The sequence below is a fragment of the Apis laboriosa genome, unplaced genomic scaffold, assembly GCF_014066325.1.
Source record: "Apis laboriosa isolate Shangri-la unplaced genomic scaffold, ASM1406632v1 scaffold281_cov141, whole genome shotgun sequence".
NCBI classification, from domain to species: domain Eukaryota; kingdom Metazoa; phylum Arthropoda; class Insecta; order Hymenoptera; family Apidae; genus Apis; species Apis laboriosa.
The window spans coordinates 378,872-393,495 of record NW_025222646.1 but is presented as its reverse complement, the minus strand read 5'-3'; positions in this window follow the sequence as shown (position 1 = coordinate 393,495).

Below are 14,624 nucleotides of genomic sequence, written 5' to 3'. Positions count from 1 at the left end.
GCGAGCAGATTCTTTAATGCTAATGAAATCTTTGTAAGTCATTTTGCAATTCATTATATTTCTAATGAAACAAACGTATCTTTGAAACTAATCCAATTCTTAGAGGATCCATTAAAACTTAACAAGTTTATTTGGGGCAAAATTACCGGAGACTGCTATTATAAGATATAGAAGAAGAGCTTGACTGATTGATGAAAAGAAACTCTTTTCTCTTTTTCGATATATGCATGCGTCTTCTATAAAATCTTCTACTATGGCTATTATATTGAAATATGCTATTATATTGAATATGTATTTTCAAACTCGACAAGATGAATTGCGTGTAATGATTCTAATTCGGTTCCTTCATAATTTCTTCTATGCTTTTTTGAACATATACGTATTTGCCGTATAAAGAATTACGCTTCATATCGTTTTTTAATTTCTGTAAGCATAATTGATTGTCTAGATTTTTCAAAAAATTTCTTAAATCTTGTCAATGAGACCTTGATCGAACGACACTCATTGATTAGTGATTTTAATTGAGCTTCCATCTTTGCTAACGTAAGGACAAAAATTTGCTTACTGGAATTAGATAAAAAATTAAATCAACGATGTTGAAGTTAACTGCAGTTAGAATGCTGGTTGCTGTTACTATGCGATGCCGCAGATCAATACAATTTTCCGTTCTGATGACTGTGTTGATCTTCCTTTTAGGTCAAATCAGGAACATATTGACAATTCTCTGATGTTGAGGTGAATTCTTTGGTAACAATTTTTCATTGCTATTCATCATTGTTTACTGACTACTGAATCAAGTTCACTTTAAATATGCACTCTTTGACTTTTGTATTCAGTTGTATCCATCGAAAGAACAAATATTGAAAGGTGAACGACTTTGCATATTGCACAAATGGGATATTTGAACAGATACTACTGCTCGAAGGACTATCTATTACGTAGAATTGTATAATTGTTTATATTATGAGTTCTGAATGAACAAATGATGCTACTTTTAACTCTTTGCGGCTAACTTTGATTGATGATTCTACTATATTTTGATGAACTATATTTTGATGTAAACTGTATCATCACTTCTATTTATTTAATTTTCTATTTTTACTCTAACTCAATTGCAAAACTGTCGCGAGCCTTGATTTTTTCTTCAATTCTTGAAAATGCACATTGAGAGGGGATTGGAGAGACGCATGGTCACGCTGGAAAGCGACTTTGAAGAATAGGTCTTTGTGGGCTCGTGCCGCAGTGTGTAGGAATCAAGATCCTGCGCTCGCTTCCACGGTGATTCATTGCATAGCATGCAAATCTGGATTATAAAGTGGCCGTTGCTGTCTTTGTTTAAATTAAAAATCTAAAAAGCGTTAGAAAAACCATGCCCGCTCATAAATTATTGTTAGGCGAGATACTCGAATATTGGAGATACTCGAACTATTGAAAACAAAAAACTAGGTTATCCAACTGTTTCACAAGCTCTGTCCTTAATGTTATATATTCGCGTTCGCAAAATATTGTATTTTGGTGGATAATAGCTTGTTGAATGTTTTTTCATAGATTCGCACTAAATGATATACTTTTTAAAGATGAATAGACTGTATAAGTGGTTACTCATGCGTAGTCTCTCACAGCAGATAATTGTGCCCAACAATGTGTTCTCAAATTATTTAATTGTCGTATCCGACAGTCAGACAACATGATCATCATGAGATTATTTGCAAGTAAAATTCTTGTTCTGTCTGGTTCAATTGGGAAAATCACAGTTTCTCGTGCAGCACGCTAATATTATTAAATATTGCGAGTAGTATCTGATTCACGACACTACTCAAATTCGAGGAAATTTCTCGTTTAAATAGTGATTTGTATACAAAGATCTCACGATAAAAAGGAACATAGATTGGTACATCTTTCTTAGAGATTTCTCAAACTAGAACAATATTATTTGAATCAGCCGCGTTTGGAATACGTAACCTTTGAAATCGATTCAGTAGACTGAAATATGTCAGAAATATACAATTATAAATTCTCAAAGACAGTTTTCTCAGATAACATCATTCTTTGTTTAGGCTTAATAGAGGTATAACTGCGCGCGGTAATAACTGAAAGAATTTTTTATATGAAAAATTTTTCCGAATAAGTTCTTTATAAATGTCACGAGTAATAAGTGCTCAAGAACAATATAGACTATCTAATATATATGAAATAATATACACATATGTGCGCGGGCTCATCATGAATATATGTATATGTGAGTATATTGTTCTTATAAATATTGCCATATTATGAATATTATTTCTAAAAAAAAAAGAAGTAAATCTTTGTAACATAAAATTGAAATAAAAAATTTTAACTGAATAATTTTAATTGAATAAAAATTAACTAATATAATATAACTAATATAATATAACGAATCGCTGGCGAAATTGAAATTAATTGATAATTATATACATTTATAAGTATTTTCATCCTATTAGAAATTTTGATCATATTCTGTAAAATTATTATTGTTAAAAAAAAATGAAAGAACAAAATAGTCGATAGAAAAATCAAATTGGAAATTAAATGTCCGTAAAATTTAATTTTTAAAATTTTTTATAGGACCATCAATTTTTGCAATACTAATATCATTTATTTATAAATATAAATAATAATATTTGTAAAGACAGGAGAGATTGACTAAGAAGAATGAAATCTAACAAAGTTGAATTTTTATAATTATTTTATAAGTAATTTTAGATACTATAAATCATTATATTAAAAATCTTAAATTAATTACTATATTTTATAAACAAAATTTTTATATAAATATTATTCTGCTATGTTAAAAAGAAAAATTAAAACATAAATTACAATTTACTTAGTATCAAGAAAAATGTAACTAATTTTTAGTAAATAAGTGAATTCAATAATGTTTTTTTTATCAATGAAATGTAAATATTCGATACTTGTGAATAAGACATATGAATTATCATATTCGTAAATAAATTTAAATAAAATTTGCAAAATTATTATATATTTAAATAAACATTTAAAACAATTGCGAATAAAAAATATATATTTCAAACGCAATATTTATGCATTAAACGTGTCCTTAACTTTGACATATTTATGTTGTATGATGATTAAACACTCGTATGATAATCATACCTCGATTATTAAAACTGAATGCGATAATATATTGATAACGGCATAGATAAATAAATAGTTATTTATAATGTTTTTTCATAGTGATTTTATATTTTATATACTATTTATTATTAATTTATCGATAAATATGATAAAATATATTTATTAATACAACGATATAATTTAAAATTTATTCGATATTCACTTTTAAATTCATTTTTAAATTTATTTCAAAATTCAAATTCATCGATATAATTTTTCCATTCTTTATACTGGAATTTTTTTTATAATCCGTCTCTGATGTTTTTCATGTTAAGTTTTTCCTTTTTTTAGCGTTTCTCATATAATAAAAAGATAATAATAAAAGAATAATAAAAAGATATTGCGCGTAGAATTTAATGTCATGTAATATTAAATTCTTCTTAAAATATAAATCCACTGAATAATAATAAAGAGAAAATAAATTGTGATTTTTATATTAATTGAAAATTGTTAAGTGTAATGTTTATCCACGAGAAAATAGAAAAATATTGTTATTATCTAATATCTTATTTCATCATATATATTTTCATAATTAGCTGAAATAGTCATATCTATAAATCTATAAAAAAAACTTGACAAAAAAAATATATTAACATAATGAGTATGATTGAAACAAAATAAGATGTGATGATGATTTTAAAATATTCTCATCGCATAAACATCGTGTTAACAATTAATAAAATATATTTTCATAGTTTATAATATATTTTCATAGTTTATAATATTTTCATAGTTTAAAATATATTTTCATAGTTATAAGAATTTTATTATTATGCCAATATATGAGAATTATTATAAATATATAAAAATGTATAATATTTGTAAAGACGTTGTAATATATAAAAATGTATAAAACCATTGAGATTGAATGGAGACGTATTGAATAGCAATTTGAGAGATGAGATCTATAGCTATTTCATATTATTATATATAGATAATCTTGATAATATGAATGTTTTGATTTTTTTTAAGTTCAAAAAAACTTCTTAAAAAAAGTTATATAGTTTTATATTAGATTTAATAAACTAGAAATTAAATAAAAAAAAATAAAAAATAAATATAAAACAAAATTATATTAGAGGATTACATTTTTTTAAGAAATAAAATATTTAATAACATATCGCAATATTTGTATAATAGCTCTAGTAATGGATACAATTTATATTTTTGTAATGTATGTAACAGAATAGTTCTTTGAAAATCTAATAAGAGACATTATATTTAAATCTTGTTCATAACATCTTGCATCATTTATGTTTCTAAATCCTGATAAAAAGATAGCAAGATGATAGTGATTTGCTCTCCATTGATTAATAGTAATAATGAATTCATGTAAGTCAATATATTAAAGTTTAGTTTTTATAAGATGTAATATCGAAAATATTTCTTGCTATTTATCTTCGAACTTTTATAATTTTCTTTGTATTTAAATTACATTTATATTTAAAGATTTCACAAAAAAAAATAAATAAATAAATAAATAAAATATAATAAGATAGAATTATTTGATTATTTCAAATATATTATTTTCGCCAAGTAAATAAATTTTTTGCTTTTTGAATATCAATTAAAATCATATCAATTATCAAAAATCATATATCAGTGTTTTATTTTAATCATATAAAGTTATTATAAGTAATCATATATCAATTATTCAATGATTTTAAATATCAAATTCAGAAAAATTCTATCTTTTTACTTTTTACGGATTTTTATTTAAAATCAATAAATTTTTTTTTTAATTTCTAAAATAAAAAAATTCTAAAAAGGTATAAAAAAATTTATTTTTTATAAAAGATCATAAAAATTTAAAGAAACAAAGAATATAAATAAACAAGAAATATAATTAAACAAGAAACAAGAGAATAAGTAAATATTTGAATCGTGATTAGTGTTATTAAAGATGATATCGAGATTATTCATTTTGCAAATACAGAAGTGTAAAAAATTATTTGGAATACTTCTTTTGATCAAAACAAATGTTTCAACGATGAACTAATAAAAATTGATTCTAAAAATCAGTATATATTTGTATAATATTTTATTATTAGCCATTTTGTTTAATGTAGTATTAAATGTGTTGTGTGCTAAAAAACTTCTAAATTCAATATTTTTATAGAAAAATAAAAATAAATAATAAAAATAATAATAATATTGAAATATATTAAAATTCTGACAGTATATACTATATTAATTAAAGTAAGATCTATTAATATGCACAATATCATCTATATATTATTTTATATGTTATTTTTGTGTTCTTTCTTCTATTTTTAACGTAGAATTAATTTATTTTTATTAATTTCTAATCTATATTAATTAATATTAAAAAAGACTTTACATAAAAAACTTTAACTTAAAATATAATCTTATTGTTAATAAGTAAAAATTTAATCTCTCCTAAAAAAATATTGATTATATAGTAGCTAAAAGCTGTTTTTATTGTTAATTACTGTATTCTTTTATCTTTGGAGAATAAAGTTCTCTAAATTTTTCTTGCGTTTGAAATAGATGAAAGAATTATGATCAATATATAATCATATTAAATTTTTGTGAAAAATTAAAATAGTTCATTTTTCATCATAATCATACATAATCTAAATATTTTACAATATTTAAGATCTTTATACATTTTTTTATATTTAAGTGAGTTATTTATAAAAAGTTAAATTATAATAAAAAATAATTATCAAAAAATATTACATTATGGCTCGAAATCGATATATGAACAGATAGCGCATGTTACATGACAGCGCAGTTGAAATATGTGAGATAATGCATAATTAATTGTAAGAGAAATAACGAAATTCTAATTAGGTTATTAAACTTATTGAAAACCAGGAGAAAAAAAAGCAATGTAGAATTCTTTTTTGAAAATTCTTCACCTATGAAACTCTCACCTAACAAATAAAGAATTAAAAAAGATAAAAGATTGAAAGCAATTCATATAGTTTTTTAAAAGACAGTTATATTTGCAATTATAAAGAGAATTTAAAATAAAACATGAAATTTCTTATCAACCTTGTTCATATTTTCAAACTTTGGACTTTCTTTATATCTCATAAATTATGCTTGAAAGTACAATAGATATTACTTGATTTGATTAGAATTTGATTTAGATATTCGTTAATTTTAGTTTTGATTATATTTCGAAAGATATTTCTTTTTTTTTTTGAAATATCGTTTTTATCATAATTCATGTTCTAAAGTGAGAAGAAGAATTAAAAAATTGTTGTAACTTTTTTAGTAAAATTTCTAAAAGGAGATACTTTAGAATAAATGAAAATATCATCTACAAATTGCAATTTAAATAAATTAACTATATAAACTTTATGTCTTTAACATATATCAAATAGGAAAAGAACTAATGCCATTTTGAAACTACGCTTACTAGCGCTAACGAAAGTTTTATGAACTTTATGAATCTAACTTCATTATTTTTATAAATTTTTTTTTGACACATGAAAAATTTAATAAATTCAATTAAGATTAAGCAAGAGAAATTAATTTAATTAATAAAATATTATGAATTATAATATAGTGAATATACAGTGAAAAGTATATATATATAGTGAAAAACCTCTAAATATTCCAAAAAATTGCTAATGTTCTTTTTATTCTATCTTTCATTGTGTAAAGTTAGATTAGCAAGATTAGCTATGTATGATTGACTTTTGCGAAAACCGAAAGTTTAGAGAAAGAGAAGATTTTTTTTCTAGCTATCATTAGACATAACATATAATTTTGATTTTTGATTTTCAGAATTTCAAATAAAAACAAAAAGAAAAAGTGATCAAAAACATACTTTTATTATCCAGATTTTTAATAAAATATGTTTTTATAAAATTTTCTAAATCTTCAAGGACAGAAAAAATTCTATGATTTTCATTTTTTTTTTTTTTTTTTGAATGAATAATATTGCAACAAATGATTTCATATCGTAATTTATTAATATTTTATAAATAATTCAAATTTAATTTGATGTTTCTTTAAAATTTTTCTAGAATTCTTCATAGTATGACATGTTTCTTGGATGTTAAATTAAAAATTTTATCTTTTTGATCTGAATTCTTTTATGAATTAGGTAAAAGACAAAAATATGAAAGATAGGCCTTACTTTTAAATTCGCAAAATTTAAATTGCAGCTTAGTTCGAACACAAAACTATAAACGATCTCCAAATCTTTCTCGAATAACGATGTTTTTATCCAAAGTTACTCCAGGTACCATCAGTTGTACCGAGGTCGATAAGATCTCACATTTAAAGATCACGTTCGCAAACCTTTGCGCTGGCAACTGCCAAAAAACCAGCATGCCCGTTGTGTTCGAATCATATTATACTCGTACAGTGTAAGGAGTTTAAGGTGCTCGCGATGATCGAATCGCTCGTGTCAAGGAATTCAAACTCTGTTTTAATTATCTCCGGATAGGACACGGCACTAAGGCGTACAGCAGTGGGTCGTATAAGCTAGATTCTTGTATACATCGCAAAGACACACAACGCAAACCGGTTCAGACCACTGAGCGTCGTTCCACAATTGTTATATTCCGCGTATTATACCGATGAGCCGAAATCATGAATCATGCTCTTAACTGCAATTGTCCATATTATTGACAGGGAAAAAAAACTTGAATATCGAGCATTATTAGATCAAGGCTCACAAATGAACATCATAAGAGCATTATTTAGCTCAGCGCTTAAAATTTCCTAGTTTATATAGCTCTTGAGCAGTCATTTCGGATATTAAGGCCGCTAACATGAGCGGTCCGATATGCGACAGAGTCCGTATCAAATTAGTCTCCAGGTGCGCTGGATTTCGTACCTCTCTATCATGTCTATTGATGGATAAGATTATCTCTAATGTTCTTAATTTCCGAATCTCAGAATCAGTTATCCGCTTTCCATCCTATATCACTTTAGCGGATCCTTAATTTTTGATTTCGCGCAATATAGATCTTATAATTGGCAATGATCAATTGTAGGTTATTATGCGTGAGATAGCATAAATTGAAGAAGGGCTTATTAAGTCGCAATTAAGTTGAGTTTTCGGTGGACGATTCAAGACAGCTCAGAATTTTGAATCACGTATTTGCAGTGTTATCACAAACAAACAACTCAGTGAATAATTGACACAATTTTAGGAATTAAAAAATATATCGCATACGCAGAAAATAGTTTCGCGCATCCATGCGAAAATCTATGCGTCGTTTTTTGAAGACGGTAAGATGGAATCTGAACGGATGCTATGTTGTCAATATTCCCTTCACCAAAAATATGCATGAATTAGGTGATTCTCGCGGCGTGGCAGAAAAATAACTTCACAATCTGTGAAATCACCCGCGTTATATGAACATATATAATATGTGGCTTTCAATATATGGCGGGAATATACTATATTGAGTCACATGATCAAGATAACATCAATTCCACAACTAAACAACCCCTAATTTTTATTTGCCGCTATTATCAAGGTTACAAGTTACAACTATCAAGGTACGAATTTTTTATTTCTGCGAAATCGTCGATCGGGATTTCCTTGCAGCGTCCTTTGCAATGTATATTATGGAGAGAAACATCCTGAGAACCTATTGCAACATATGAACTGAACATCATGACGTATGGTATCACGTCGATCCCTTATTTAGCCACGCGCGTACTGCGCCAGATAAGATTACATAACAGTGCGACACATCCAGCGAGGAATCAGGCGAATTGCACGACTTTTACGTTGATTTTCTAAAATGGGCGCAAACATCGTGGAAGAGACAACTACAATCAGAAAAAAGATAGATGTTCTTTGATCATCTGGATCAAATTACGAAAATAGAGTTCAAACGAACTTTCAGTTATCCTATGGGCGAGGCCATATTCGTTGGTCCTTAAAACGAGAGGGATCTCCGAATGCTCAATCTATTTGAGCCAGCTTTGGATCATTTAATTATTGAGATTAACGATCTACTAGTTTCTCGAATTATAAAGAGGAAGAGCATTCTCCGAATGCTCAATCTATTTGAACCAGCTTTGAATTATTTAATTATTGAGATTAACGATCTACTAGTTTCTCGAATTATAAAGAGGACTTTCTATCAGAGGCAGCACGAATATTTGATCCTCTTGATAGTAGTAGCCCTGTGGTGCTCCGTGCAAAACTATTCCTCCAGACATTTTGGCAATTAGATTGTCATAGGACGAATCAGTGCTCCAGAGTATCCATACCGAATTCAAAGAATATCTACCTGATTTTAAATCACTGTAACGTATTATCATTACTCGGTGTACGCTAGGCAATGGTTCTATAGTGGAATTACATAAATTTTGCGACGCTTCAGAAAGAATCTACGGTGCATGTATATACTTAAAAGTTTTCGACGCTTCAGGAATCATGATTCGCTTACTATGCGCAAAATCATGTGTTGCCTCCTTCGAAACAATTAGTTTGTTACGTTTGGAATTGTTGCAATGGTGCTTTATTACTATTAGAATTGACAAGGACATCTCTTTCCATATTACGTTTGCGAGCGAAATCTATTGGACTGATTCCATGATCATGCTTGCATAGATTAAAGGTTACCTAAATCGATTTGAAATATTCGTCGCTAATCGCATCTCGCAAATACAAGCCGCGAGATGAATAGCGCTATGAAAAAATCCGAAAAAATCTTATGATCTTCTATCGCGAGGAATGTATCATCTGCCTTATAAGACGCCCGTCTTTGGTGGAATGGTTCCTACTGGTTATTACGGAATCGCGATGAATGGCCCTCCACCAAATTAATGAAATTATCCGAGAGACAAACTCAATTTGTATGATATTAACAATACAACGCGATTCAGAAATTTGTGACTTTCCACAAGTATTCTAATTATACACGTCTGATACGAATCATCGCATATTGTCAAAATTCTATCGTTCAATTCGTGCTTTCGGATTAACAAATCCCTACAATATCCAAGGGTCAACCAAGCTAGTCTCTCAGTATGTCTGAACTCGAGCTTGCAGAGAATGCCATTTTAAAGTGGGTACAATCGCTCACATTTGCACGGGAGATCACAGATATAAGTGCAAGTAGAGAAATCGCATAGTGTAATATATTACAATGTCTGAATCCCTTTTTTGACGATCTGGAACTCCTCAGGGTAGGCGGAAGACTTGACCAAGCGAATATAACTAGCAACATCTTATTATATTTTATTAAAGAAAGAATTCATCATCTAAACTCATTGTATGTTGCGAACACAATCGCCATCTTGTCATGAGTCAATTTATAGCTTCGCAATCGCGGAAGGCATTGATTGGTGATTTATACCATCATACGCATCACATTTCGGCTTATGAGAAAGCGCCATTAAATCGGCGCTTAAACGACATATATTACGTACAATAGGGGAAGCGTTTGAGAAAATGTCCACAATATTGACACGAATGGAAGCTTATATGACTTCTCGATCTTTACATTCCATCTTGTCCGATCCTAAGGATTTTAATCCATTTATTCCTAAGACACTTCCTAATTGGAAGTCCAATGATTTAACCTATTCTAACATCACTGATGTCAAGATGAATCGTCTGACTTGTTTTCAGCTGCTGCAGGTAATGTACCAAGTTCTGGAAACAATGGTGACTATCTGTACCAACATCAACAGCGAAACAGGAGACATATGGTATCAGAGGCTCTTGGAGTGGGCACAATGATGGTAATAAAGGAAGAAAATCTGGCATCGCTATGATGAAAAATGGGCCGCATTGTGGAAATATATCCAGAAGAGGATGGCGTGACACGTGTAGCGTCAATTAAAATAGTTGATGACATTCTTACCAGATCCATATCGAAGATTTGCCTACCAATAGAAGAATCGAATTCACTTCACAAAAACTAAGGGAAAATCAATTCATCAGGACCCACTGATGAGGATCAACAATAATTGAAGACTGCAATCATTAGTTAATCATTTGTAGCATATAAGAACTATAATCACTAATTGTTATCATTCGTCGTCATTAAAAATTTATATAGATAAGGAAGTAAGTAATCCATTATATAATCACAATAGACAATAATCTAATCGTGCATGATAGATATTGTAAAATTGAAAGCGAACTGTTCAAAGTGAGCGGCACGTTCGCGAACACTAATTGTGATTTATGAGCAGTTTATTTGGGAAAATTTCCCAAAGAAAGTTCTTTCCTGTTTTTATGGCTCTGTAGCAAGCGTCTGTTGAACCTGAACAATGAGTAATGTTTGTTTGAGAACTATTTTGAGAGTCTGATCAGTACATGTAATTGCATATTTCTATCATCAGATATGACAATGTTCATGAATACATCATGTTCTAGCTATCAGACACGATTATGTATGCGACATTGTGAGAGAGACCTACTCTCTAATAGATAAACATGAATAACTTATATATAGTCCACAAATACGAAGTATCCTAATTACGACTATCGAAGTCATTCGATAGTCATTAATTTATCCATCAAATCACTACGATACTAGTATTGCGGGCTAACGGGCTATATGCAAAATATATGCTAAATATATTCAAACATAATATTTAAAAAATATATCTATGTATTTAAACATATACAAAATATAAACAAAATATATATAAAATATATGAATTATATTATTTTATTATATTATTTTTAAAATATTTTTAAAATATTATTTAAAATATTATTTTATTATTACTATTTATTATTTATTATAGTTTGCATATAATTCTAATTTTTCGTATATTTTCAGTAGAAGTTTTTGTATACTTTTTGTATTTAGAAAAATTAATTACGCAAAAAATGTTCAATTAACAAAACATATATATATATATTTGTTTCAATATTGTTGTTCAATTTCAATTTGATTAATAACGAATACTGCCTTTTATAATATAATATATAATTATATAATTTATATATTTTTTTCTTCTTTTCATAATTTATCTAATTTATCTATAATATTTTTTTATGCACATATTTATTTTCTTTTTTTTTTTCATCATATTCATCGAATACAAATTCTTCAAAATCTTCACTTATACAATACAATACATTATAATAAATAATACATTATATACAATACATAATAATTAATAATATTCGTTTAATGTTCATTGATAACATTTTTATTTTCAATTAAAATTAAAATTTTCAACAAAATTTGAAAATTAGTTTCAATAAATTTTAGATCAATAAGATTTTTATCTTTTTGACATCAATTTGATTTCTTTTTTAAATGACTTAACAATATAAAAATAAATCATAATGAATTCATTATGATTTTAAACAGAATTCGAACGATTCAGCCATATTTCATTTCACTAAAATATTTTAAAATAATACTCTTTTGATAGCATGCATATGTTTAATATAAAATAGTGTTGCTTTCATATTCCTTATATCATTAGAATAAATTGGGAATGAAATATTTGATAATATATTATATATTATATATTATATGTTATATATTATATTTGATACTATATCAAACTTTCAAAAATTATTATTCTTATTTTATAAAAACTTTAATTTATATATTAATTATATTAATAGAAAAAATAAATCACACTTCTTCCGGTATTCAGTATTATATATATTATACATAATATATTGAGGTAAAGTTTTAGTTTTTCTCAGCTTTTAATCCGGAATTTAAACGAAATAATATCGCTTACTAATTATATTTTTTCATTGTTACTATTAAGCTGTAATATTTTTATAACATTCATTTTTCTTTAATTATTTAAATGCAAATAAATAAGATGTTGGTGATTTTCTTTTATATATTTTTTCAATAGCTACGTAACGACTAATTTTATTAATGGTTCTATCTACTGATACATTTATTGCCAATGTTAATTTATATATTTTAAATTATAGTATTGTTACAATAGTCTTATAAATAATTTTTCTTGAAAATAAATATATGTCGTTTATTTCTTTTAGATTTGTTCGTGTTTTATTGATGATACATAATGAAAGTGACAGTTCGACTAAACTATCCGCTTCATTAATCACAATGTTTTTTATTAATAATTTAATAAAATAACTTAACAAAATCATAACAAAAGTTTTTGCAAAAGAAAATGTTGCTTAAAATTACTTTAGAAATTTTCAGTTTACGAATGTTCCAACATTTTTAGGACATTTTTAGACATATTGCACACAATATTGCACATTAAACGTCCACAATCAAGACTGAATATAAATAAAAAACTATGAGTAAGATACCAATATTCACAATGAAATATAATATGCTAAAACAATTAATGATTAATATCAAGTCTCATTTATTTAAATTACTTGAAATGTTTTCACTTGACGATTTTCTATTTTCAAAAATTGCTAAAAATAGGAACAAAAGATATTTGTGATATTATGTAAACAAAAATGCAGATATTTAAGAGAACAATATTATATATTAATTTACTTGATGCTTATATGTTTATAAGGGAATATTTTTATACATCTCAATCTATATCTTAAAATTAAAATTTTAATTTAACATATAATCTTTAATTGAAGATAAATAACAACAATAAATAAGACTAAAACCAAATGCACAAAAATTTAATATAAAATACTAATATATAAATAAAATATTAATATGTAATTTGTACATTAATATGTAACAAAAAGTAAGAAATAATAGTCTTTTTTTTTATTTAATTTCATATTGCTCTACATTTAAATAAGATATATTTCTATATTGTTACATAATAAATTGAGTTAACTTTATCCTATCCATATATAAAAATCCTATCCATGTATATAAATCATAAATAAATGCAGAATAAAATATAGTGGAATAAAATAAAAAAAAATGGAAAGGTGGAATAGAGTAGAATAGAATAAAATAAAGTGAAAAAGAGTGACATAGAGTAGAATAAAGTAAAATAAAAAAGAAACAATAATAACTTACTACGAAAACTACGAATATAAATACATTATAAATATATAAATATATAAATATAAATATAGAAATATATAAATACATTTCAATAATATATATATTATAAAAGTGAACTTAAACATTACTCTTTTTTATATAGCGTTTAATTTAGCGTTTAATTTAAAATATTCAAATAAAAGAATTACGAATTATATAAAAAAATATTTCAAATAAAAATTATATGATATTAATAAGAGCATAGTACATTTATACTTGATTTATACTTGATTTTGTAATAAACATGAAATACTTATGCATAATACTAATAATTTTCAAATAAATATTCTTATTTCATATTCTAGTAACTAATATCCAAACATCTTTCTAAAACAATTTTTACATTAGATATGAAAAATAAATTCGATGTCACTGGTATTAGAATTATTCAAGATACATTGCGTGGAGATTGACTCTAAAAAAATCATTTATTCTTGATTGGCTCTTACTTCATTTATGTACGCGTGTATGTATGTCCATTAATAATCTATTAATTTCTTCGATATGCTTATATGTCAA